Here is a 6,000-nt window from a genome sequence, read left to right as displayed (position 1 = left end):
TTTTTAAAAAAAAATTCCCCTCCCATGTGGGGTCCTTGTTCATGTCAACATATACATGTGTAATACGTAGATATAGACACCCCTCTTTTCCCTCCCGTCCACCCACTGTACCCACCCACTCTAGAGAAAGGAGAGGGAGGGGGGGGGGGAAATACAGAAATAAAGAAGTAAATAAATTAAAAGACAGAGAGGGGGGGCGGGGGGACCACCTGTGTGTGCGTGCAGCCACCGGTTCACACGACGCACGTACAATGCATAGGCCTATGCGTTCACCATTCCCTAGTTCAAATATCGCTCATCTCTGGGACTACCGTCAGGGTTTTTACATCATGGTCCACAAGTTTGAGTCGACGAAATCAACACCGCACTGCACCAGTCACGACCAATATCTATTAGAAACGGACAAGGACATACAGTTGGGGGGGAGAGAGAGAGACGCCACATGATAAGAGCCAGGGAGAGTGATGTACTGTCTAAATGCCAAAAAGAGCTTGTTCTTTCAGCTGTAGAGGCAGGGTGCTCTGCCAGACTGCCACCTCTCTTTAGCTGTAGAGGCAGGGTGCTCTGCCAGACTGCCACCTCTCTTTAGCTGTAGAGGCAGGGTGCTCTGCCAGACTGCCACCTCTCTTTAGCTGTAGAGGCAGGGTGCTCTGCCAGACTGCCACCTCTCTTTAGCTGTAGAGGCAGGGTGCTCTGCCAGACTGCCACCTCTCTTTAGCTGTATAGGCAGGGTGCTCTGCCAGACTGCCACCTCTCTTTAGCTGTAGAGGCAGGGTGCTCTGCCAGACTGCCACCTCTCTTTAGCTGTAGAGGCAGGGTGCTCTGCCAGACTGCCACCTCTCTTCAGCTGTAGAGGCAGGGTGCTCTGCCAGACTGCCACCTCTCTTTAGCTTTAGAGGCAGGGTGCTCTGCCAGACTGCCACCTCTCTTTCAGCTGTAGAGGCAGGGTGCTCTGCCAGACTGCCACCTCTCTTTCAGCTGTAGAGGCAGGGTGCTCTGCCAGACTGCCACCTCTCTTTAGCTGTAGAGGCAGGGTGCTCTGCCAGACTGCCACCTCTCTTTCAGCTGTAGAGGCAGGGTGCTCTGCCAGACTGCCACCTCTCTTTAGAGGCAGGGTGCTCTGCCAGACTGCCACCTCTCTTTAGAGGCAGGGTGCTCTGCCAGACTGCCATCTCTCTGGCATTTGCCTGACAGACTACACAGGTTTTCCTCTTGCACTCCATTCCAGGGGTCGGGGTGTTTTTAACTGTATAATGGTCTCAGTCAGGTTTAGCGCTATACCGGAGGTATGTCATACATCTAAGACTGTGTGGATTGGGCCAGGAGAATGACTGTCTGACTGACTGGGCCAGGAGAATGACTGTCTGACTGACTGGGCCAGGAGAATGACTGTCTGACTGACTGGGCCAGGAGAATGACTGTCTGACTGGGCCAGGAGAATGACTGTCTGTCTGACTGACTGGGCCAGGAGAATGACTGTCTGACTGACTGGGCCAGGAGAATGACTGTCTGACTGACTGGGCCAGGAGAATGACTGTCTGACTGACTGGGCCAGGAGAATGACTGTCTGACTGGGCCAGGAGAATGACTGTCTGACTGACTGGGCCAGGAGAATGACTGTCTGACTGACTGGGCCAGGAGAATGACTGTCTGACTGACTGGGCCAGGAGAATGACTGTCTGTCTGACTGACTGGGCCAGGATAATGACTGTCTGACTGGGCCAGGAGAATGACTGTCTGACTGACTGGGCCAGGAGAATGACTGTCTGTCTGACTGACTGGGCCAGGAGAATGACTGTCTGTCTGACTGACTGGGCCAGGAGAATGACTGTCTGACTGACTGGGCCAGGAGAATGACTGTCTGACTGACTGGGCCAGGAGAATGACTGTCTGACTGACTGGGCCAGGAGAATGACTGTCTGACTGACTGGGCCAGGAGAATGACTGTCTGTCTGTCTGTCTGTCTGACTGACTGGGCCAGGAGAATGACTGTCTGACTGACTGGGCCAGGAGAATGACTGTCTGACTGACTGGGCCAGGAGAATGACTGTGTGACTGACTGGGCCAGGAGAATGACTGTCTGTCTGACTGACTGGGCCAGGAGAATGACTGTCTGACTGACTGGGCCAGGAGAATGACTGTCTGACTGGGCCAGGAGAATGACTGTCTGACTGACTGGGCCAGGAGAATGACTGTGTGACTGACTGGGCCAGGAGAATGACTGTCTGTCTGACTGACTGGGCCAGGAGAATGACTGTCTGACTGACTGGGCCAGGAGAATGACTGTCTGACTGGGCCAGGAGAATGACTGTCTGACTGACTGGGCCAGGATAATGACTGTCTGACTGACTGGGCCAGGAGAATGACTGTCTGACTGACTGGGCCAGGATAATGACTGTCTGTCTGACTGACTGGGCCAGGAGAATGACTGTCTGACTGACTGGGCCAGGAGAATGACTGTCTGACTGACTGGGCCAGGAGAATGACTGTCTGACTGACTGGGCCAGGAGAATGACTGTCTGACTGACTGGGCCAGGAGAATGACTGTCTGTCTGACTGACTGGGCCAGGATAATGACTGTCTGACTGACTGGGCCAGGAGAATGACTGTCTGACTGACTGGGCCAGGAGAATGACTGTGTGACTGACTGGGCCAGGAGAATGACTGTCTGACTGACTGGGCCAGGAGAATGACTGTCTGACTGACTGGGCCAGGAGAATGTAGTCTCTCTCGAAGACAAGTGGTTCTCAAACCTTGGCAAATTTTGGCCGCAGACCCCCCATCTGAAAGTGTTTTGAGCCGAGACCCCCAGAAGAGACACACACACACCCGAGTGGTTCAAACTAAGTAACCCGTAAGTAGTGTACTTAAAGTACAACCTTGAACCCTTGAACCTTGTTTGATAACAAGGTTCAAGGTTGCCAGTTCGAACCCTGTGGGCTCCCCCAGAGTAACAGTACGTTTTAACAGCGGACGACAGCCAGACGAATGTTCCGGAAGTGCATTATTTGTCAGTGGGACCTGGCAACTACTGGTGATAGAGGCGATAGCAGGAGAACAGGCGATGGTCGAAAAGTGGGCAGAGGAACGTCGGCCGAAAAGATAAAAATAATTCATCTTTTGGGGCGACGTCGCCCGGCGATAGTGGGCGATTGGGCGATAGCCAATGAAATTCAAGCGATGCTCGCCATTGGTCTCCTGCTGTTAAAACGTAGTGTTAGTGTAGAAGTGTCCTTGAGCAAGACTCTGAACCCCTGATTGCTCCCGATGTGCAGGTTGGTGACTCTGAACCCCTGATTGCTCCCGATGTGCAGGTTGGTGACTCTGAACCCCTGATTGCTCCCGATGTGCAGGTTGGTGACTCTGAACCCCTGATTGCTCCCGATGTGCAGGTTGGTGACTCTGAACCCCTGATTGCTCCCGATGTGCAGGTTGGTGACTCCGAACCCCTGATTGCTCCCGATGTGCAGGTTGGTGACTCTGAAACCCTGATTGCTCCCGATGTGCAGGTTGGTGACTCTGAACCCCTGATTGCTCCCGATGTGCAGGTTGGTGACTCTGAACCCCTGATTGCTCCCGATGTGCAGGTTGGTGACTCTGAACCCCTGATTGCTCCCGATGTGCAGGTTGGTGACTCTGAACCCCTGATTGCTCCCGATGTGCAGGTTGGTGACTCTGAACCCCTGATTGCTCCCGATGTGCAGGTTGGTGACTCTGAACCCCTGATTGCTCCCGATGTGCAGGTTGGTGACTCCGAACCCCTGATTGCTCCCGATGTGCAGGTTGGTGACTCTGAACCCGATTGCTCCCGATGTGCAGGTTGGTGACTCTGAACCCCTGATTGCTCCCGATGTGCAGGTTGGTGACTCTGAACCCGATTGCTCCCGATGTGCAGGTTGGTGACTCTGAACCCCTGATTGCTCCCGATGTGCAGGTTGGTGACTCTGAACCCCTGATTGCTCCCGATGTGCAGGTTGGTGACTCTGAACCCCTGATTGCTCCCGATGTGCAGGTTGGTGACTCTGAACCCCTAATTGCTCCCGATGTGCAGGTTGGTTTTCGTTTTCATCCGATTTTCGTTTTCATCAGCTAAACAGGGGAGGGAGTTTTTCGATGACGTCTCACTCTTGCGCGTCACCGAGGATTGCCCAGCAGGCGCGCCTGGGCTATAGAGCCATGCGATCCGTTCTCATATCAATAATCTTCTTCTTTTGGACAATACTTCGTCCTGGGCGTCGGGCGTTACTAATAGAAAGGACAAAGTACTTCGTCCTGGGTGATGGGAGTGTTAACCACTGAAGCCTGATATTGTTATACTTGTACTGTGGTATTGTTATCCAAGTACTGTGGTCGGCTGGGTATGTATGGTATGTAGGCCTGTCCTCGGACAGTGGTCCCAAATTGGCTTTTGATGGTGACGCAATTAAGATATGTTTCAATGTTAACAGTTCTACTGCGTAACCCACGTTCCCCGCAATTTAATCCAATATTCTACGCTGCCTAGATTGTTTTGTTACCTTTGGAAGTTTGGAGCATACGCCAAAGTATTTGCAGCTTTGAACAACGAACATCCGGTGAAAAAAAGTCTGATGGTTTGTTGTTGATGAGAAAAACAGGCCGCCATTACAATGCGAAACGGCAACAGCCTCCACAGCATGAGCATGTTGTAGTTCAAACAAACGGCCCGTCCACTTGCATTGGGCTCATTTTCCCAGAAGCCCTAGCAGCCCAGAGCATGGCTTGATTTCCGGTTTCGTAATCATAACGCGACGGCCTCGTCACCAGGTCCGGGACAAATCCGCTCTTTCTTTTTAATTATTTTAAAACAGCGAATTAAACACATTAAACAAATTCTTGTACTAACATTTTGAATACATACATTACATACATTTGAAGCATAAAGTAAAGTAAACATCTCCTTTCACTACTGACGTGCACGCACGCACGCACGCACGCACGCACGCACGCACGCACGCACGCACACACACACACAGCTTAATTCATCCTTCGGGGAGTAATTCTTGTTTAGACTTACAACAAGTCTCAGAGGAGCAGCCAACATTAATTAAAAACATTAAACAAAACCATTTCATTCTAATGTAACTGATCAATCAAGTGTCATTAAGAGTAATGGTTTATCTCCCCGTTAGACTCATTCTCATGATGATTCCTTTGTACGCTGATCACCCCCAAAAAAACATCTACAGCAGCATAACTAATCTACTAATTAGTGTCTGCTCGTTAGAGGGGGATCTTTTTAATGAACTGATGAATCATTTTTAACCCATTTTGGGCGGGGAATCCCTTTTGGTGTTTTAAGCATTATGTTATACTTTAGCTATTGAAAAATAGCAGATCTACAAGCTCATAGCGCAGCACCGAGTGCCGCGCTACGAGCTTGTAGGTCTGCTATTTTTTGAAAAATCATGAAAATGTGGCCCAAATGTTTAAATATGTTCTTTCAGAGCGAACGTTTTTGAGTGGTGCAAACACTCCAAGGAACAGCAATGTCCGTGTTCGTTCACCTGTGTGACTATGAGTACCAGTAGGGGCAAAAGTGGCGCTGTTGTGCCAGAAACAGAGAGAGAGAGATAGTGCTGCACTGTTGCCTGCTAATGAGAGACAGAGAGAGAGAGAGAGAAGGGGGAATTGCACCACTCAGTTCACACGGGTGATTTTTAACTCAAATCTTTGCTTCTGGTGGGGTCCCTGGAACAACATATTTTCAGATGGCGGCCAATTACATATAATGTTTGGGGGTCCTTGACATGAAAATGTTTGAGAACCACTGATGGGTTTTTCAGAAAACGATCTCAGGTCTAAATGTGTTAATGACCTGTGTGCTCTCTCCTTTCCTCCTCACGTCTCTCTGTGGTCTAGTATACAGAAGTGGTTCCCAAACTTTTTCATGTCAAGGACGCCCAAATTGACAGTTATTAGCCTGCGGACCCCCCCATTAGAACATATATGCCAGGGACCCTCCCATAAGAGGGCGGCTGT

Source organism: Electrona antarctica (assembly GCF_951216825.1).
Source record: "Electrona antarctica genome assembly, chromosome: 18".
NCBI classification, from domain to species: Eukaryota; Metazoa; Chordata; class Actinopteri; order Myctophiformes; family Myctophidae; genus Electrona; species Electrona antarctica.
This window is presented reverse-complemented; position numbering follows the sequence as displayed.